At 34.3% G+C, this 23603-nt stretch overlaps 1 pseudogene; it reads left to right on the top strand.

Annotated features, from left to right (window-relative positions):
* The first annotated feature begins 1501 nt into the window (after nucleotides 1–1501).
* Nucleotides 1502–19821, top strand: LOC124089338 (biogenesis of lysosome-related organelles complex 1 subunit 1-like; annotated as a pseudogene).
* Nucleotides 19822–23603: the final 3782 nt, after the last annotated feature.

Raw genomic sequence — 23603 nt, 5'->3', positions numbered from 1 at the left:
TGACTGACACAGTGAGATGAGGGTCCCCTATGCTGATTGGAGTGTTTGCTTCCATAACACTGCTTTTGGAGTCCCCCGGACTTCATTAGGTGAAGAGCAATTCAGGCAGAGTGCTAAGGATGCTGATTTCTGAGAAAGACGGCACCAGAAAATACCCTATGAGAATTTAATTCCCTCGTAATGGAGTTCAGCACCTTCCAAGTTATAAAACAAAATGGTCCCATAGCCTTTCTCAGCCATCCAGATGCTTGATTTCAAAATAGCACAGGCTAAGATAAAATTTAACTTTTGTTCTTATCTCTAAAATAAATGTAAGTACATTAAGTGGCTAAGTAGAAAAATAAAGATCTCAGACTGTGCCTTAAAACTGCTCCAACAGATGGGGAGGTGAGAGAGAGGAGGCTTCCAGCAGAGGCCCTTGTACCTAAGAAGGTAAACACCAGTCTTAAAATAAAAATGATGTATGTGTTTGAAAGATTTCTCCTTTATGCTTACTTACTCCAGATCCTGTCTTTTTTCCTCAGATCCTTGTGGGAAGGAACAGTGTACACATCTTAGGAAGTGCTCCAGCATGAATACCACAAGCCTGATTTTTGCTTTACTGTTAATGCTGCCACTCTGTGGTCTCAATATATTTAGGCTTGAAGGTAAGAGACACACAGAGTAGTCTTCAAAATCCTGGGTTAAAAAAAAAAACAGAAGGAAAGAAAAAAAAAGTGAGGTTTACTTAAATTAGAAAGACAACTAGTAACCACGAAGAAAACACAGGGACCAGATCGGAGAACTTTAAAAAAAATATTTATTTATATTTTTATGTGGTGCTGAGGATCGAACCCAGTGCCCCATGCATGCTAGGCAAGCGCTCTGCCACTGAGCCACAACTCCAGCAGGCCCCCACACTGCCCCATTTAGGAGAACTTTTATAACTGTGTAGGAACCACAATTGTTAACAAATGACCAGAACTGAATTTGGGGGCATACTGGTCTCATGATGGCAGAGTAGCAGCTTGACTTACTGAATGGCTGCCTAATCCAGTTTTTATTTTTCTCAATTATAACCACCTCTATCATGCCAGCTGGAAGCCCATATTCTGATTCACCCTCCTCTCCTCCACTATTTATTATCTTGGAATCTGTACCCCTTCCTCGCTTCTGAAGGGCACATGTTTTAATTGACATTTTCCTGGAAATGTATTGGGTCAAATTAGCTGCAAATGTGCCAAATGTATGTGAAACCCTCATTCCTTCATAAAATGATCTCTAAAATGATGGTGTATTTCAATTTTCATCCTCACTTCTACTTAAATCATGAGTTCACTGTGCAAAACAAAGTCTCTTGTTATCTTATAATTTAACTTCACAAATTCCTATCATGCCTCACTCCCTTAACAACCAAACAGGACCATCATCCATAATTAGGTCTCCTTAATGTGCCTGTGTTTTGGAGCAGGGTCCTCATTCACTAAAAATAACACATGCTGTGGTTTGTGAAGCAGCGCTAATGGAAGATCAGGTGAGTGAAATTCCCTCGAATAATTGTCTCACCTGGCTTCAGAAGTGATTGTGTTGGGGCACTAGGGTGTCATCAAGTGCCCTGGCTGAGATCATATGTCAGATTATACCTAGGTGTCTTCCAAGGGTAACTGGCACTCTCTGCCCTGCATGGCTGGCCAACAATAGGCAAAACTATTCTGAAAAATAGTTTTCACCACTTTAGGAATAATCTCTAGGATAATGCCTCAAGAAAAATAAATAAATAAATGAAATATATTCCCAGTTGGTGAGTGGTAAGTGTACCCTTGATTTTCAGGCAATATGAACCCAATGTCTAATAATGTTTATTATTATTATTTGTTATCATAGTAATAAACATTATTAGTGCAGCCTCCTGTATACACTGGAAGGAGCAGTGGTATGCTGTGCCCTTACTCATAGCAACTGGGGAAACAGCAGTAAGTTAATTGGAGGCAATGTCTGTATCATACATTTAATTTATTTACTTTTTTAAAAAAATTGATTCAGTTTTAGATAGAGAGGGTACATTTCTTTAGAATGGCTTAATAAAAATATAACAGGGGCTACAGAATAAGTAACACAAATTCTTTCTCTCAAGCTTACTGATCTAATAACACTGGGGAAGGTACTTTACCTTTCTACACCCAGTTTCTTCATTTGTGAAATCAGGGTTTATGCTCACAGTCAGGGTTGCTGTCACATGATGTTCAGCTCCCAGCAAGTCCTCCATTCATGTGTGGTGACTGTTATGACATTGAGGTTGTTATCATCACTATTGAATTCCTATGCATCCATGTACTTGGGACAATTCATTCAGCTTTATTCAGATCCTATGTCATTCTACATGTCTTTGTTTTATGAACCTAATAAAGCACATAGTTGAAGTTATTGATGTTCATGATTGTCACAGTGTCTTCAAAGAAGCATTTTTAGAATTTTTCCCCAATTTTTTAAAATTTCTGAGCTAGTTAATAAGAATCATACATTCTTTTTTGTTTGTTTTTGAGAGAGAGAGAGAGAATTTTTTAACATTTATTTTTCAGTTTTCGGTGGACACAACATCTTTATTTAATTTTTATGTAGTGCTGAGGATCGAACCCAGCACCCCACGCATGCCAGGCGAGCGCGCTACTGCTTGAGCCACATTCCCAGCCAACATTCTTTTTTTAATTTGTTCTAATTAGTTATACATGATAGTAGAATGCAGTTTGACACATTATATATTGATAGAGTATAATTTCTTATTCTTCTGGTTGTACATGATGTAGAATATCTCATATACTTATATATGCAAGTGGGGTAATAATGTCTGATTCATTGTAATATTCTTCCTAACCCCAATACTTCCTCCCCTCCCTTCACTCTTCTCTACCTCATCTAAAATAACTCTATTCTTACGTAGCCCAACCCCCTTCATTGTGAATTAGCATCCAAATATCAGAAAATAAAAACATTCTGAATTTGTTTTTTTGGGATTGGCTTATTTGGCTTAGCTCCATTCATTTATCTGCAAATGCTATAACTTCATTCTTCTTTAAGGCTGAATAATATTCCATTGTATAGATGTACCCCATCTTCTTTATCCACATTCATCTGTTGAAGGGCACCTATATAGGTTCTATAGCTATTATGAGTTGAGTTGCTATAAACATTGATGTGGCTGCATCACTATAATATGCTGATATTAAGTCCTTTGGGTGTAAACCAAGAAGTGAGATAGCTGGGTCAAATGGTGGTTCCATCCCAAGTTTTCTTCTTGAGAAATATATTTAAAACTTTGCTTTACTATTTACAATGTTTATTAGATTTTTTTCTCCTGCAATAAAGCCTAAAAGAACTGTGCTAAGTCTCCAAACAGAGAAATAAAACAGAGTTGAAGTAGCAAACATAAATTCATTTGGTAGGTTGCTGAAGAAGATTAAAATTCAGATACTCTTTATATATTTTTTCCATCCTACAAGTTGGCCAGAATTGGAGAAAGCGGTTGTTAAAACACTCCAACCCATGTCAAACCACATCGTTACATCCCTTGGAAGTTGAGTAGTGACAGCTTGTGTGTCTATTTACACTTTACTTCATGGTCTCTTGACTGCTGCAGACACTGGAACTTCAACTGTACTTCCTCATTAGTTGTGTGGAAATGATTACCAATGCTTTACTCACTGTGAGGGTCCCATGGGGATCGAACACTATTGCCATGACCTTGTAAATGGCCTTTACAAAGAAAGAATTGAGTCTGAAATGAAATAACAGGTTGCCCCAACTCAGGGTTATATTTTTAGGGTGATGAAAAGGCCTCAGCCCTAATCATCCTGGGATTTGTGCATCTGGTTCAAAGGGCTTCCTCTTGTTGGCATTTGTTCCTTAGTGTCCCTGTCCTAAAATGCTGATTCATGGAAGAAGGCAAAAATACACTAGAGGGAGAATGACAGTGAGGTCTCAGAAGGACAGAAATGACAAAGGAGTAAGTTCTCACCAGTTATTTCCTTATGATTCTAGGTGAGAAAACGAAAGCTTAGGTTTCCTTTTGCCTGTTTTATGAACTTAATTGTTATTGTTAAAGTAATTATATTTTCTTTGGATAATTCAAACTAACCAATAAATGACACCCCAGGATTAATTCACAAATACACATAAATTGGTTAGCATTCTCAATACCTGTCCATGTATTCTGATAGCATAGTTACTTATTTAAAATTTCAAAAACCTGCAAATTTATTAAGTGATTTCTTCTGATCAGGGGCATTAATTCCAACTGATCAAAATCAGAGATTTTTCAGATTATCTCCTTCTTTTCAAGATATGAGAAGAGTTAAGATAGATTGTTTTAACTAGTTATCTTTTGATACCGTGCTTTAGAATTGAGGTGCTGTAATATAAATATGACAAAAAATTCTTCAAAAAACAAGCACTGTAAGTTTTTTGATGAGTGTAGCCCTAAAAATCAACCTAACATGAAATATGCTTGTTGGGGAAAATGTACAACATAGCAGCTAAAGAATATGGTTTGATTCAGATATATCTGGGTTCAAATACTAATGCCAGGTACTCCAGGATAAATAAACTGCCTAAGTCTCCAGGTCCATATGTATTGTGGTGGATATTACTGCTACCTCGGGGTTTTCTGTTGGAATTGGATGAGAGTATTTATGTACTATATCTGGTTCATAATCAGGAATGAAGTAGATGACAACAATATTATGGAATATATCACAAGGGAAATGAGTGAATAAGCCATAGGCATTCTCCTAGGGTACCCCTCCCTGCATTATACATCTTCCTAGAGTGTGGCATAAATTGGAACCATCAAGATCTCTGCACACTGGGCGACTCATTACCAGAATTGCATGCTTAGTTGTGGGTCAGCAGAGAAGCACTCTGGCATTTAGGAGCGTGCAGGGAGCTGGCTTAGCATCTGCCTGCATGTTACCCATGTCCAGATGGTCCTATGTTACCATTGCTAATATGAGCACTTGAGGTCACAAATCTCTCCCCCACTTTTTCTCTTTTCATTGACACCACATTCTCCTTTATAAAATCAAGAAACAAAAACAATAATAAACTCCCAACTAAAGCACAAATGCCCATTCATAAGTCTGATAAGATTCCTTCCATGGAACACTGCCATAGTTGAGGCATCTAATATAAAAAACCAAGCTGTTGGTTGACTATTACTCACTGTGTAGCTATGGCCACATGTGCTTGTGCACAGTCACCACCCTGCATCTAGCATATTATCATTTATTTCATTGTGCTATAAAGTGTGCAGAGATGCAGAGGATGGAAAGCACCAAGGCACTCTGGTGCAATTCAATTTAGTCGAATATCAGACATCCACACAGTGTAAATGGAACATGAGTAAAGAATCTGATCCAACTGCCTACTGGTGTAATTGACTCAACAGAGCCAGCCTGTGTCATTAGTCCTATAAACAGTTGCATTTACAACAATAAAACTGAAAAGCATGGAAATTAAAAGCTGTTAGGATTTTCTCTGGTGTGCATTTATCTTTGAAGAAGTGTGTACACACTCTAAACAAATTTTTTTAAATCTCTTTGGTAAACTGGCATCACAGTAACCCGTGTCAGCAAAGCCTTATATATCAAATGGTGATCAAATTTGAGAAAGGTGAAATGAGAGTAGGATACAGTGGGGTGATATGCTAACTTAATTGTCCAGCACATGGAATCGGTGTTAATTGAATGACATGGCATCCAGTTTCTGAACAGTAATCTAGGGTTATGTCTGGCTAATAGAAGTTATTTTAGAGAATACTTTAACACAATATTCATTGCCACACAGAATTATGCAGCTTAAATAACAGCTTGGAAGTTCAATCTGTGATTTCTTAATAGTACTTCTCCTCAGCAGCTGTACTATTTAATGGACAAGTCTCCGGCTTCCTGCAATGTTTTGGTTGATTAGTGGAACCTTGTCAAAGGAGCAGATAGCCATCTGTAAAAGTAGTCTTTCTGTTTACCACTGCTACCCTGTCCCTCTTACAAAGAAGTTTGAGCATGTCCTCTGCATTCCCATGTCAAGAGTGAGGAACTCAAGTGTTTCTCTATCTCTGGTGAGATGTCACTGGACCACTTAACCAAAAATTGAGAGCATATATTACAAGATTCAAGCACAGAGTCCAGAGGTTATTATAGTTCTCATTAAGAGACATTTCTGTACACAGAGCTTAGGTGAATTAGTATTCAGTCTCAAAGTGATCAGGTGAAGATGGCTTTAATTTGGAGAGAGATGGTTGCTGGAGGGGAAGCATTTATGTGTTTTGATGGCAGTGGTCCTCATAGGTTATGTGATTGGCAGCAGGACATGATGACAGTTAAGATGCCATAGAATTTAACATTTCAGTTCTCCCTTGAATAGGCATCTTGGAAAGCCCTTAGCATGGGTCTAGAAAACCTTGATTTCTAAACTGTGGCTTGTGGTTCAATACACACAAAGACTGAGAGAAGGTAGTATGGCTCATTTCAGGTATGTCCTTGTTTCCTTAATTTCATATTTACAGTTGAGAAAACTGAGGTATAGAGTGAAAGATACTATAGAATTTCTCATAGGACTATGACATATACTAGGTCCTCAATAAATATTTGCAAATAGATTGATTGCAAACATATATATATATATATATATATATATATATATATATATATATATATATATATATATATATATATAAATAATTGAGACAGAACACTGAACTTACTGGTTTTCTGATCTATCATAAAAATTTTCTCCCTTTAATATGTAGAATCATTTTTGCAAACATGTATTTCAAATATTGAATTTCAGGAACAAAAAAAGCAAAGTTTTAAATAACAAACTCTGTTGCAGTCATGTAAACATTTCTAACACATTTTGTTTTTCCCAGAATTTTTACAACCAAACGTTTTCTTCAATCAAACTTCTATGTATAGAAATGAAATTCCTAAAAAAGCAATATAATGTAATCCCTACCTCAACTGTATAAATCTTTATAGACTAATATTAAATATAGTTAGCAAATAGTCAAAAATACATCTAAAATCATAAATGACTTATGAGATCTGTGTGCCATATTTACATTAATTTTCAGATCCTAACATTGTAAAACATGATAATTTTTTACCTCCTCAATCTACTCAAACTTTCAATAATGGACATGCATGTGTCAGTCAAATGAAGAAGCTACCAATTTAGTTGTGTTCAAAAGTTTAAAATGATAAATAATAAACAATAGTGCTGCTTAACTCAGTTTACCTGCTTATTTCCCAAAACCCAATGAATCTATCTTCATATTAAACATTTGTGGTGGAAATGCTAATAAGAAAGTAATTCTATAGTGGCTTACAGTCCATGGGATTTTTTCATATGTTTGTAAAATTTGAGAAATCATATCCAAAATGTACATCTAACAAGTACTGTAAACAATTTTCTATTAATCAACAGTTTTAAAATATTCAGAGACAGTGGAGGAAATCAGAATACCCATTCCTTACAACTGACTGCTTCTTTTTCCCAAACCACCCTAAAGAAATTTGAAGGAGCTACATTGATGGAAATAGAGAATCCATTTTACCAAAGAAGAGATAGGTACCAAAGGTATTTGCAAGTAAAATGTTTTAAGCAAAAATAAGGAAAAAGTGACTAGGTTAACAATATATTGGAAAAATGACTCCATCCAAACTATAGGGAGTAGAATTATAAAATATTATCTTTCTTATGAGTTCAAAATTAGGTGAATCAAAACCAGGAGCTGATTTCAACCAACAAGCTTTAAGTTATAAAGTTTTTCTTTTTCATTATAGCCTCCAGCTCATAAAATGATAAATAAAAAAATAATATACACAAAGAAATGAAGAATAACTAAAATAACATAACACAGATCCCAGCTAGTTGAAACTTGAAGGAGTATATGGGCAGAAACACAGGAGAGATCATGTAGCTGACCAAAGGTGGGGACATGAGAGACCATTTCAATTATATGTAAAATGTTACCTAAACCTGGGCTCTGGAGATTCTGAGCATATTTATCAGTTCTTTCTGTTTTGTAAAACCAATGACAATAAACTAAGCAATTGTAAAGTCACATTGCCTCATTGGCTCTGACCACTGGCCTGATAGCCTAGAATTGATTTTATTCTAGAAGAAGTTAGAAAGAATTTTTATAATTTTAATAAATTGACTGCAGACTGAAAACCTTTAAAACCAATAAGGAATGTCCTATAGTGGGTGTTAGAAGAGAACCAAGAGTAAATAATAGCTGGAGAAAACAAAGTGGAAACCAATGGGTACTTCATATCAGTTTCCATGCCTGCAGGTTACACACTAATAATGTTCCCACAAATTCACATGTTGAAGTCCTAACACCAGTTGAAGATAGCACCTTGAAGAGGCAATCAAATTGATTGGAACTCTAATCCTAAATGGCTGATGTCCTTATTAAAAAAAAAAGAGGAAGGGGCATCAGTACTAGGCTGATACACAGAGAAAAGACTACATGATGATACAGTGAGAAGATGGCCCTCTGTCAGCCAAGGATATATGCCTCAGGAAAAACTAAACCTGCCAACACCTTGATCCTGGACTTCAGCCTTTGCAAACTGTGAGAAGCTAATTTCTGCCACTTTGTCCATGCTGTTACAATGGACCCTTAGCTCACTAATATACATGTTTTATTACACTTTTGCCCATGTTTATTTATTCTTATATAATTATCAGAGAAACTGTATGAAATGGATACTTTGTTTTCATTTATTAGATGAGAAAGGGAAGATCAGTTTCTAAGTAATTTGACATGAGTTTACAAAACAGGCAAATGGAGAACTTACGTTTAAATCCACATCTCTGTCTCTGATTATCATGAAGCTCTTTCATCTCAGCTCATTAGGGGAAAGGTTGGATTTACCAAGAGCACTGGATATAAATTTTGACTGACTCACTATTGGTGAGTTTAGAAATAACTTCTGTCTCTTAGAAACTCATTTTATTTATGTACAGAAGAAAGATATGCAGGAATCTCACAGGTATCTTATAATGGGATGAAAGAGCTGAATTCACTGATTGCATCCTGTATGTGTTTAATCAGTGTTAACTCCTCTGTTCATTTTGATTTCTCCCATGTTAGGCAGGAAAAAAAAAAGAGCATGTTTCCCAGGCTTTATTGGGGCTACACTTATCATACAATTAACCACCTGTAATTAAACATTGCAATCTCTTTTGACATACACACATGAAATCATCACAGCAGATGACAGTGAATGTAGCCCTCACTTCATAATTCCCTCATGCCTCCTTGTACTTCCTAGCTCCAACACTCCCACCAACTCCTACATTCCAGGTTTTTATCCAGAAATGTTGTAGTTTTAGGTTTCATGTTTAGATCATTTTTCCATAATGAGCTCAATTTTTATGTGCTAAAAGGAATAAGTTATTATGGTTTTGCATATGGATATTCATTTCTACAGGAAACATTTGTTGAAAGATTATATTTTATCTGCAGAATTATCCGTAACTTTAAAAAATTAATTATCCAGGAATATATGTGATCTACTTCTGAATTCTATGCTGTTCCTGTTTTAGTTAACTTTTATTTTGCTGTGACCAAAAGAACTGACAAAAATCATATAGGAGGATGAAAAGTTTGTTAGGTTCACAGTTACAGAGGTCTCAGTCCATGCATGGCTGCCTCCATTGCTCTGGGCCCAAGGTGAGAAAAAACATCATGGTGGAAATGAATGGCAGAGTAAAGCAGCTCAGGACATGACAACCAGGAGTAAGAGAGAGAGCTCTGCTCCCCAGAGGCAAAATATAAACTCCAGATGCATTTCCTCAGAGACTAACATCCTCCAGTCACTCCCTACCTGCTTAAAGTAATCAACCAGTTAACCCATACCAGTGGATTAATCTACCTATTCAGTTTCAATTATCATAATCTAATCATTTACCTCTGAATTTTCTTGCATTGTCTCACTCATGAGCTTTTGGGAGATACCACATATCCAAACCATAACACTCCCCTTGGTATATTTGTTTTAACTTTACAACAATATGGTCAATTTTATAATTTTTGATATGAAAAACTTACACATCTTTTGTTACATTTAATTCCTGAGCATTTTTCAATTGAGTGATCCTATTATAAACAATGTTCCTTAAAATTTAAATTTTGAATATTCATTGCTGCAATATATACAAATTGATTTTTATGTATTAACCTAGCATCTTACAACTTTGCTAAAATTGCAAATTGATTAGCTTTAGTAGCTCTTGGTGTTGATTGTCCTAAAATCTTCCACATAGTCAATCATGTAGTCTGCTAATTAAGCTATAGATTTTGTTTATTCTTCCTTTCCAACTAGATTTCTTTTATTTGTTTTTGTTACATTATTGCACTAGCTAGAACTTCTAACCAATCCAATCTTGAACAAAAGTGATGAGAATGAAAATTATTGCTTTAGTTCTGTTCTTAGTTTTTTAATATTAATTGAAATGTTACATTTAGTTTTTCCCAGATGTGCTTGTCAGGATCAGAATATTCTCACCAATTCCTTGTTTGCCCATAGTTTTCTAAAGTTTTTATTCAGGATTGAGGTTAGATTCTGTCAAATGTTTTTTCTTTCCCTATTGACAAGATCATATAGATATTATTTTATGAGTTCCTTAATATGACAAAATAGCTCTTTTTTCTCAAATGTTGAAATAAACTTTGAATAAACTTCCCTTTGTCATGATATATAATCCTCTACATTTATTATTAGACTTGATAATTTTCTTTTATATATGGGGCTATTAAAGTTTTCTTCCTGAGAGAGTTTTAGCAGTTTTGATCTTTCATGGAAATGATCTCTTTCATTTTTTACTTAATTTATTAGCATAATAACTATACATAATACCTCTGGAATATCTTTATAATACATATATATTGTTTTAACTTTTCTTATTCCCAATACTTCAATCTTCTCACTTTTTTCCTGATCACTATGGTGAGTGGTTCAACAGATTTTTTCTGAGGAGTTTTTCTTATATTGTTTTCCCCTAATTTTTTCTATCTTCTATTTCATGTCTCTTCTTCCATTCTTATTATTTCTGTTCTTTTGCTTCTTGAGGGTTTTATTCATGTTTTCATTTTCTTAAGAAAGAAGTCATAGACACTGATTTTAGGTCTCTTCTATTCTACTGTATGTAGATGGTTAGTATTTAAATGGCTAAGGCTATGAAATTTCCTGTTCTTAACACCCACAAAATTGATTTTTTGACTTTTATTTTATTAAAAATACTTTATAATTTCTCTACTGACTTATTTATAACCATGGATTATCTATATAAGTCTGTTATTTAGTTTATGAACATCTGAGAATTGTCCAGAGAACTTTTTGTTATTTATTTCTCATTTAATTCCATAGGGATCACAGTACGCATTTTGAAAGTTTGGAATTATTTTAACTTATGACTATTTCCAACCAACAGAGAAGTCTACTTTGATAATCACACCATGCATTTGAAAATAATGTGTATTCTACTACTATTGAAACATCAAGTCAGTTGATTTTTGCTTGTTTGTTTTTATCATTATTGGTATTTTTCTATTTGTTCAATTATTAAGAAAGTAACATTGAGGTTTCCAGAATTTGTTTCTATTTCTCCTTTTAACTCTCTAAAGTTTGCATGTGTGCACTAGAAAGTATTGTTGTTAGATGCACAGAAATTTTGGATTGTAATATTCTCCAGAAAAAGTGACTTGTTTATCATTATGAAATGGCTTTATTTTTTCCTAGGTAAAATAGTCTCATCTGAAATCTGTTTTATCTGATATTACTAAAATCACTTCAGATTTCTTTTTGTTAGTGTTATCATAACATCTATTTCATTTTTAACTTGATGTCTAATATTTAAATTATGTGTTTTTATACTCAACATATAATTGGTCTTGCTTTTAGATTCAATCCCACATACTTTCCCTTTTAATTAAAAACTTAAGACTATTTATATTTATTCTAACCACTGAGATATTTAGAATAAGTCTGTTGTCTTGCTATTTCTTTGTTATCTGTTTCAATATGTTCCTTTCTCCCTTTTACTTCTTCTATTGCTTTTGTATGAATTTTGTGTAATTTTCATTTACTTTCATATTTTTCGTTGGTTTATTACCTATAATTCTGGAAAGCTCTGAAACAGTTTTATTTTTCTTTTATCTTTTTGTGCATTATTTCTCTATTATTTGCATTTTTTCTGAGAAGAAATATGCTGCAGTTTTTCTCTGTGTTTATGTGTTTAAAGAGACTTTTTCTTAGATGCTTTTAAATGTTTCTTTTCATCACTGATTTTCACTGATACAATCTGGTTTGATTTCCTTCTGTGGTCACTGTTTATTGAGCTTCTTGAATCCATGGGTTTAGAATTTTTATTTAATTTAGAATATGTTGTATCATTGTTTACTTAGGAATATCTTTGATCTTCTTCCCCTTCTCTCCTTGGGTGGTATTCAATCATATATGTATTAAGCTTCATGAAATTGACCCACAGATTACTATTTTTTTTTACTGTTTATTATATTTACTCTATTTGGGTCTTTTGGAATTGTTTCTATTCTGTATCTTAAAATTCACTTATCTTTGGCAGCATCCTATCTAGTGTTACAACCCTCCAGTACAATTTTTAAGCGCAGTCATTTTACATTTTGCCTGTAGAAATTTAATTTGGATCTTTTTATATTTTCATACTTCCACTTAACCTCTTACCAGATGGAATCTAGATATAATACTTGCTTTGTATCATTGTATGTGGATGCGATGCTAACATCTGTATCAGTACATTATCACTTTCAGTTGATTGATTTTTCTGTTCATTATCATCATATTTTTCTGCTTCTTGAAAGCACCAGTAAAGCTTATTTGAATGCCACACATTGTGACCTTTCTCTTCATTGATGTTTGATATTTTTGCATTCTTATAAAATTCTTGATCTTTATTCTTCAATACAATTATTTGGGAACAAATTCATCTTTTCAGATTTTCATTTTAACGTTTGTTAAGTGGAATCAGAGTTTTGTCAATCTATAGGCAATTGTCCCCATATGAAGTAAAGACCTATGGGAGACTCTTCCCAGTTCTCTGGCTGATGGAAGTAGGAAATGTCCGTGGATGCCAAATGTTCTTTTTTCTTATCCCTTGGGGAGATTCTTTCCATGACCATGTGCAGATTAGCACTATGCTGAGTATTCATGGTGACTCTTTTCCTGTACTGTCTCCAGAAAATTCTAACCATGTCAGTCTCTCAAGTCCCTCTCATTGACCCAGTAGTCTACCTCCCCGTGCAGTAGCTCAGAAACTCTTTAAAGTTAGGAATATTGGTCAATCACTTATTTTCTTTAACATTTCTCAGGGATTACTGTCCCTTTTGGCCTGATGTCTATAGCCTTAACAAAATATTGATTCAAGCATTTTTTTTTTATTGACTTTCCTAATTTTCGTTGTTCATGATGGGAAGATCAATCTTGCCCTAGTTTCTCCTGCTTGACTGGAACATGAGCCTCCATAAAGTTCTTTATCAAGTAAATTATTACTAAAGGAAAAAATATTAATAGTTGATTTATCTCATAATCAATGAGAAATAGTCAATAACAACAATGATGCGTGTGATTATATAATTCATCTTATGTTTTCACAAAGTAAGTCCACTAATTAAATGATCCAGTGACTTAATAGCTTTGGATAAAAACCTTATTTCATTTTAAGTATTTCTCATCTGCTAAAATAAGAAAAGAGGGCAACTACATTTATTTTGTTTGTTTTTAAAGATATGAATGTAGTCATATATAAAAATTAAAATTACAGAACTACAAAGTAAAATGCATTCTGAAGCAATTCTTTGCTTCCGGATCAACAGTAACCTCTCAGTAACACTGACTCTTCATTGGTTCATTCTTATCTCATTGAAGTCTCCCTGTGGTCCACTATAATGCTAGCTGTTTTAGTTTTACTGATAATGCATATATTTGCATTCAAAGCAAGTCCTGGGAATTTCTCCTCTTTCCAAGAGTCATACTTTAAGAAACTTTGGCCACTTTATCTGTGCTGAGCTAAATATATTTTACATTTCCATTCTCCATGCATTTATTATTAGCAAAAAGGTACATGTCTAAGATTTTAGAAAGCAACAGAAATTACCAAAAAACATGAGTGCATTTTAACAAGATGCATGTTGTCATTTGTGATATCTGGGAAGGCAGAGAGATATTAGGGCTGATTTTGCAATGACATGCGTTGAGCAAATGTTTCTATTACTGATGGTCATATGTCTGTGGTGCTTTATACTTTCAAACTTATTTTTTACCTGTTTCATAGGAAAATTTTTACTAATAATACAAAATAGCTGTAGAATGGTATAATGAAGTTGAGAGTAGCAGTTACCTTAGGGACCAGATTTGATAAGGTCTTTTGTGCTTGGTATGGTTGCTAATAAAAATACTCAATTTGAATTCTCAATCAGTCACTAAAATTAGAGAAAGACCAACAAAGGAGAATCCTGAATATAAAGAAGCATAAACAGTCCAACAGTACTAGGAAATTGCCAAGAATCAGAAGTAGAAAAGCATTCTGAATGTGTGGTGCTCTATGAAGTCTTGTTGCTAACTCAAAATTTTTAGGATCAAAAAACAGTTTACCTGCAGGCAAAAACAAACAAACAAAAACAATTTATCTCCAGGCAAAGGGAGATTTAAGCCTCAAATTTCAGAGGATATAAAGTATTAAAATGGACTCTCGTTGTTTGTTAAAAATTAAGAGGGAAACCCTGAGTAGCGCAATAAGCTATGCAGGAAATGAAATTGTTTTAGCCACCAAGTAATGGCCTGCTTTGAACATAGACAGAATGAATTCAAGATGACTTTCTGCTTTTACAAGTTCTGGTTTGCATGAAAGCATGCTTTTAACACCTCTGTAAATACTGCTAATATCAAGGAAAGAAAAAAGATTGGGTTGGAGACAAGCACTGTGGAGATGCAACGCAGGTGATCTTATATACTGTCAATCTCCAGGAACATTCAGAGCTGACCTTTTACTCCAGAGCCTAAGCCCTGCTCAGGTCCACACATCCAGAGGTGCTAGACTTAATTCTCAGGAGACATCTTATTTAGAAAAGAAAATGAATGAATTAATAAATGAATAATAAAAGAAGGGAGGAAGCCAAAACACATGCCCAGGCTGCCTTTATCTGATGCAAGTTACTAATAGGGACCTTATCCCTCAAAAGCTCAGACTGCTTCTCTAAAACATCTAGACAGGGAAGATACAAGGAAGGAGAATCTTCCCATACGCTTGGAGTTGCCAGCTGCAAAATCTTGCTTGAACAGCAATTAAACTCATGCTGTGGGACTATCACAAGGGCCAGAGCCAGGGAACTGGTGCCACTGACATAAGAAGTCTCAATCTCAGGGTCCTTGGGCAGCAACTTGCCAGGGTGTGAGGTGTCACAGGGCTGGAACCCATTCCCAGGAGCTGACCTCCTCTCTGTCACAGTGGATTTGTTCTGTCACGTGCAATGAGGACCTCTTCATGTGTCAGGAGCACCCCGTAACCTTTGTGCTAATTCCCATGACATCCTCTGTGTCTCACTGTAGGATTCTGTGAGCAGGTCTTTGGAAGAATAGGGACAACAAAAGATTCTTCGGCACATCTGAAGAGGGCTGGTTGAGTGTGCCTGAATGTAGGGTCATGGTTTAAAAAAGGCTGAGAACCCCCTACCTTGCACTAAAAGGTTTTCAATACACTGAGACACATTTTTTTTAAAATGTGCTCCTATAAGCCATGTTAGGCCCAGTTCATTTGTGTATTCAGTTCAATTGCATCTGAATCAATTGGTTCCCAATTGAGTGAATTCAAAAAAAGAGAGAAAATGCTAAGATGCCACTTTCACTCATTTATTTTCTTCTCTTTTAAAAACTATAAATTAGCCACGTTGGATCAAAACTTTGTAGTAAATGACAGCATTCCAGACAGGAAAGAAGTACCACAATAAGCAAATGACAACCCCTATATAGTTCACACATAAAAACTCCTAAGTGTTAAAAATTCTCTGCATATTTCTTTAGCTATTTCTCAAGAATAAAAACTGCAATCATATAAAAGTCATGTGAATGTCGGTTGAAAGAATATGGATTTTCTTCACCTCAGTTACATTCCTGTATATTGTAACTTACTATAACAACTATTTAAAGAGTATATAAATGAAGACTTTAACAGATGGAAATGAACTTGTATTTTGGTGTGCATGTGTGCTTTACCCATATTGTACCATACAAGAGGGCTTATTTGATTGATAATTGATATGCAACATATAATATTATCTAACTATAAAAATAATATGAAGGGTCCCAGGAAAATCTATGATATTAATACTAATACTTGTAAATATTATAAAGTTGCCTCCTCTCAGTTTCAGTGATAAATAACTTCTGTGGAGTATTTATCCATCTGCATTGATGGGACTGAAAAATAGAGCTGTATTCAAGTGAAAGTCTCAAAAATGTTCTTATTAGAAACTCATTGCTATAATTTTATATCATTTTACTAATTCAAATTAGGAATATTATGTTATATTTTAATTATCTATATAATAAAAGCAACCATTGTTATTTTATTAACAACAAATAATAATAAAATAAGTAGTAACTATTGTTCACTTTAATAACTTATTCAATACAATAATGTCACATTCGTCTTGGCCATTTAGAGGCTAAATTCACCTAATGACATGAGTGCCAATGGGCTGAGCACTCTGGCTTGCACCATGATAGGCACAGCCTATTTGTTATCACTAAACCTTGTGTTCTATATGTATTATTAACCTTATTATTAGTTAAGAAAACTGAAGCTCATAGAGACTGAGCAACTTTCACAAGGGCACAGAGATAGGATGCAAAGGATTCCATTCTTTGTTCTAGTATTATAGAATAAATCTATGTATTTCACAATAAGAATTTAAAAATCAATGTTTCATTAGGCTTAATAACCCTTCATGTTGGGTTTTATGTGCCTAGCTCCGTCTGGGAGTAGCCACAATAGTTGTATACTGCTTTCAGCTCCTCTAAATTCCTTACTGAGAGGGCAGGAGGGAACTGTTAGCTGTCTCAATCCAGTGCTGATGACCATGAATACTGTGGCTCAACAAACCTATTGGTAGCTCTCAGGGTGATTTATCTACATGGTGTCAGACTTTGAATCTGGGTTTGAGTGTTTTGGAAGTGTGTTTTGCATTCAAAATGATCATTGTCATTGATGTTAGTAATTAATGTTGACATAAAATTATTTTTTCAAATATTTCATCTTGGGCAAACCATAAGACTGCTTTTGCCAAACACTAGCTTCCTTAATTCTTCAGTTCATTCATTTCTCTGACATGATTACATTTAATTTCCTAAACTGTTGCTTATAGAAACTACATTGGAGTCTAAAAGGCCTTTCCACATAATTTTGTAAGTTTTTCCTCCTTTGAAATGCTGTCATTCAAGAAAATGAATCAAAAGGAAATACTGTGTATGCATGACTAAAACTCTACAATGGATTCAAGTTTGGCCATTGTCACCCCCAATTGCTAATCAGCTTTATTACAGTTAGAATTAAAATTGCTGCCACATACTGAAAGATAAATGTATAATTTTAAGACATACTAAAATTCTTCACATATCATTTTAAAAATATAAATATCTGGCAAAATTAAACGTAGTACACCCTTATAGAATCAGCATAGCTAATCTTTCAAGTCAACTCATTCTCAACACAACTAGATCCAGCAAAAAAGAGGGGGGTGGGAGGTCATGGTGGATTGGTGGGACGTGGACATGTCCAATACAATTGCTTTGTAGACTCCAGTGTCTCTTCCAGATCTTTACCTGGCTCTTTTCTTGAGTCAAAGTTATTCTTATTCATTAGGGCAGAGTTTAGCTCTTTGGTTTTCAGGAAATGCCTTCGATTTGGTGCAGATTTTAAAAATGAACATGTTAAAATATCTATAGTACTCTTCAAACTGCAAGAAAACAATTAGTTCCTGGTCTAATCAGCTCTAGGACAGCATTACATCCTCAGTAGGAAAGAAAAGAATTTTAGAGGATCTATGATATATTAGAGAGTGAATGATTATTCACAGTCATGAGGCCAGCCCATGTTTCAATGAGACAAATTGCTCTGGAGTGTTCTGGTGGCAACCAATGATAACTCATGATCATGAGACAGAGTAGGTGAAAATTACAGAGAATTGATGAAAATCAAGAGCAAGAGAACAAATCGCTCGGAAGAGAAGAATCTGTGATGATTATTTCCTAAGCCTTCAGTTTGATAGAGCTTGAATCTATTTTCTTTGAAAAATCTATACAGCTGTAGACACTGAAAGTCCATCTGAAAATGGCTGCATTTGTTTCCATCCAATTGTGAATGATTAACTCCTCAGTCTGGATGTGGGAATCAGCCCAGAGGGGAAGATGCATTTCCAAGGAGATGGCTCATTTGGTTCGCTGTATTCCCGCCAATCAAGTGTTCACTCAGATACCTAGGGGATAAGGACACTTCAGTCCCATTGTACTACTGTCGAAATAGCAGTGGAGTTCTACATTTTGGGAAAAACACATTTGTTTCAGAGTTGGGAATGATTTGTTAAATTAAATTAACAATAAATGCTCATTGTTATTTTATATTCATTGTTGTAATGAGTTTATTTTGCAATGAGCAAGGATTCTGAAAACCAAATAGAATTCACAATAATATGGTGAATACAATTTCTAAAGAAGTGTCTCCAAAATTTGATTGCAGATAGTGCAAATAGTCTGGGATCATAAGATAGCTTCAGTATTTTCCTCTTGTCATTTGGGTGTATTTTCTGGAATTGCCTAAGAGCTATATAACAAGGTGCTTCCTGGAATATGCTCCTGGGTCACTTACATTTATCATCTCAACATCAGTACTGATGATTAACATTAAATATATTTAATTTAATATGCTAATATAAATATATTTAATTTATATAAACATATTTAGATTATATATTAATATAAAAACACTAATATACTTTTCTGTGCCTTTCTTATTCTTCCTTAAGGGGTAGGTGTACCAAAAAACCTGGGCCTGTGTTCTCATTCACTTTTGAAAAATTGAAATAATCTTAAAATTGACCTAATTGTATTCTGATTTACATGTGAACTTTTATGCACCATTAACATCTGAATAATTCACATTCAACTAACCCTATCTGATAGATCTACATTCTGAAATTTATTTGTATTTATACCACTAATAATATGGTAAAAATATTGTATTTTCACTCTAAATTGATGCACTTATTTTAAAGATGCATTATCAATGATATGTGTTCCTGATTCAGTCCTACACCCAGCTAAACGTATAATGGTCTTAGGTACTTGTCATAGAGTTTGGCTTCCATACAAGTATTCGTGGCGACCTTGCTGTCTGCCTGCTCAAAGAACACCAGGCCGAGCAGAAGGGGCACAAGGAGCTGCAGAAGAAGATGAGGCGCAAGACTATCACTGCAGCGACCTTCCTGGCAGAAGCTTTGGTGGATCACCTCATTGTGCGTGTTGCCCAGGCCTCCATGAACCAGAGAAAGCTGGACCATGAGTCCCTTCAGGTCCAGGCTGCCCAATCTGCCAAGCAGACAGGCCAGTGGATCAGGATGGAGGAGAACTGCAAAGGAAGGAAATGGGGGATTTGGAGAACTGGGCTCAGAGCATAGAACTGAATATGCTCACAACTGCCACTGCACTGGAATATGTCTATAAGGGGCAGCTGCAGTCTGCCCCCTCCTAGCCCCTCCTCCCTCCCCCTTTACCTCACCCCTTCTGTCTCACCCACTGTAACAAGAGGGACACTGACAGGTAACAGGTGAATAAAAGATCAAGTGTCCATTTGTTAAAAAAAAGAATTAATATGTTCTATTTGAAACTGTTTTCATTCTTTCAATGTCATTTGCATTGGAATTTTCATGAGGAAGATATATCCACTGCTCTCTACCCATTACGAAGAGTCTTTTTAGCTTACAGTCCTACTGAGAAAGAGCAGTATGCCCTTGTAGGGCTGACCAAGCTTTTCTCAGGGTCTAGATTGTGCCCTTGAGCAATCAGCTGGTTCTGTTCAGAAACCACAAATAATTGAGTAAGCAAGACTCATTTCAAGACAGACATGGCTGTGGAAAAGTAACTGCCTTTGCAGACACTTCCTAACCCTTGTTGGCTATCCACAGCATTGGAAAAGAGAATGCTAACAATGCTTAGTTGCCCTTCAAAGTCTCTGCAATATCATAGACTAGAGTCCAAACTTCTTAGTCCACCTGTGACCTCTGCTCATCTCTCAACTGACCTGAAATCTTATGATCATTGTAACTCTCCCCTCTGTGCTACCACCGTGCAAAGAACAGCTTTCTATTTCTGCTCTCATTGTTGTATCACTTATTTGTTTTTGAGAATCTCTGTCTCCAGACTGTAAACTTATTAAATCCTGGTCTGTATTTTTTTTCATCCCTAGAAGTATTATTATAAAGAATTTCCAACACACAGAAAGTTGAAAGAATCTTTTTTTAGTAAATATCCATATACCCCAACGTAGTTCTACATTTGTCATTTTAATGTATTTGCTTTGTCACGTATTTATGCATCTACCCATCTGTCCTTCCATCCATCAATCCTTCCGATGATTTTCATGCATATAAAAGTAAGCTTCAGATCAGTCAACTTCACCTCAGACATAAAAATAACTACAATTCAATATTTGTTTAAGGTGATTTTTCTTTGAGGTAAAATAACATATATTAAAAATCATAAATCTTAAGTATGCCATTTGATGAGTTCTGACTAATGCATTCACCTGTGCAAATCAATCTGTGATACAGAATATTATCACCAAAGAAATTTCCCTTATGCCACTTCCCATAACTATCAGAGACAAAAACTGTTCTGCTCCCCCACCAAATAAATTTGTATTCAATTTCAAATTGTCACACACTGTGAAACTTTATATTTCTTTTTTCATTTTCTATTTTTATGATATATCCATGTTGTTTCATGTTGCATGTACCAGTTCATCCTGGTTTTGACAGGAGAGTAGAATAATATTATATGTGTATATACCATAGCGTGCTTATGTATTCCCCTATTGATGGGAACCTGAACTGTTTTGATTTTGGGCTATTTCAATTTATTGTGAATAAAGCTGATATAAACTTCATAGAAAAACTTGGTCATGGCTGCATGTTTTGTTTTTCTCTCAGATAGATACTAGAAGTGAGATTAATGGGCATATCATAGATGAATGTAAAGCTTTAAAAGCACATCCCATAATTTATCCAAAGAGGTTCTATAATTTGACTCTTAACAATAATGTGTCACAATTCTGTTCTACATCTTCTCCATCATTTTGTTTTGTCAGTTTTCTTCTTTAATATTGACAATATAACAGAGTGTGCTAAAATTTCCTTATAGTTCTCATTTAAAATTCCTAATTAATAATAATGCTTACCACATTTTAATTTGCTTACTATGCAATGTATTTTCTGTTATACAGTATCTGTTACCATTTGTGGTATTCTTTAATTGAGATAGTTGTCTCATTACTATTGTGTTATAGCAATAAGTTATACATTCTCAAGTGTGAGTTTTTGCCATATATATGTTTTACAAATATATTCTTCAAGTCTGTGATTCTGGTTTATTTTTTTAATTATGTCATAGTGATATCTCAAAGAGAAGAACTTTTAAACTTGGGTGAAATTTTAATTGTTTTATGTGTTTTTCTTACTTTCATGTCAGTGTCTTTTGGGTTCTCAAGCAAATCTTCCTGATCCATTCTACAGTGTTCATACTAATGATAAAATAGACTTTAAAGAAACATTGTTAATAGAAAAATACAATTTATACTGACAAAATGATCATTCCATGATGAAGACATGATAATTATAAACAGCTATGTACCTATGAACAGAGACCTAAATACATGAAATGGAACTGAAAAAGTAGGACTGATGGGAGAAATAGATAATTAAACAATAATAGTTAGAGACTAAAATACCTACTTGTAGTGGTTGATTGAACAATTAGGCACCTGATGGAATCACAAAATGGAAGATTTAAGAAGCACTGAATCAAGCAGACCTGGCTGATATCTTTAATACATCTACACATCATGAACAGTCTATTCCCAGGTACACATAAAACATTCTCCAGGATAGACCATGTGTTAGGCTACAGAAAAAAGTCTCAGTGAAGTGAAATGATTAATATCATAAAAAGTGTGTTCTCTGTAATGGAATAAAATTAAAAATCAGTAATGATGAAATTTAGAAAATTAATAAATATGTGGAAATTAAACAAAACATTCTTGGATAATAAATGGGTCAAAGAAAACATCTCAAGAGAAGTTGTAAGATATTTTGAGATGAATGAGAAAAATAAGCACAACACATGAAACCTATGGTATACAGCTAAAACAGTGCTTAGATGTGACTCCATACCTCCAATTGACTGACTATATGAGAAAAGAAAGAAAAATCTCACATTATTAACTTAAGCTTCTGTTTTCAGAAATTAAAAAAGAAGAGCAAACTAAATATAAAGCAAGAAAAATAAAGGAAATAAAAACAATTGAGGTAAATTGATTTTAAAAAAAGACAAGCAATATAGAAAGTCAATAAAACTTTAAAAAGAGAACAGCTTAATTGACAATTTTTAGCTAGACTTAGTAAGGAAAAAGAATAAAGTTTTATAGTGAATCAGGAATAAAAGAAAGTATAAATACAAATCTTATATGAATAAAATAATTATAGAGGGCTACTGTATACTGTAAATGATTGTGTGCCAACCAATAAGATAAGCTAAATAAAACGAGCAGATTCCTATATAATATAAACTACCAAAACTGCCTAAGGAAGGAAGAGAAACTATTAGTAGATATTAAAAAGTGAAGTGGGAAATAAAGTACACTTATACATTATTGGTGATACTGCAAAATAAGTACAACTTCTCTGGAAAGCAGTATGGAAAGTCCTCAAAAGACTAGAAATAGAATGACTATATGATCCAGCTATCACACTCATTGATATTTATCCAAAAGAACTAAAATCAGCACACTATAGTCATACAAAAACATCAAAATTTTCAGCAGTGCAATTCTAATAGCCAAGTTAGGGAACCAGCCAAGATGTCCATCAATAGATGAATGGGTAAAGAAAATGTGTATATATACATGAGTTGGCAATTCATGTTTATGATGCTGATTTAAATACAAACCAAATTTGCTTATCTCATATAAAAATTTAGTCATGTGATAATGAAATGCTATCTTTTGTAGTGCTAGGTTTGATTTGCTAATATCATTAATAATTTTTGCATTCATATGTGTGAGATATATCAATTGAAATTTTTGATAATATCTTTGCATAGGTGTACTTTGATTAAAAAAAACAGATTGAAATTATGTCATCTGTGGGTAAATTTGTGAAATTTGAGAACATCATGCTAAATAAAATAATCTAGACTCAGAAAGTCAAGGCTTGAATATTTTATATGTAGTAGTGAAACCAGAGTTTCTCATCTTCTGCT

This window comes from Marmota monax, unplaced genomic scaffold (genome assembly GCF_021218885.2).
Source record: "Marmota monax isolate L192 unplaced genomic scaffold, Marmota_monax_Labrador192_F-V1.1 WCK01_AAM20220418_F8-fsc00005, whole genome shotgun sequence".
NCBI classification, from domain to species: domain Eukaryota; kingdom Metazoa; phylum Chordata; class Mammalia; order Rodentia; family Sciuridae; genus Marmota; species Marmota monax.
This window is presented reverse-complemented; position numbering and strand designations above follow the sequence as displayed.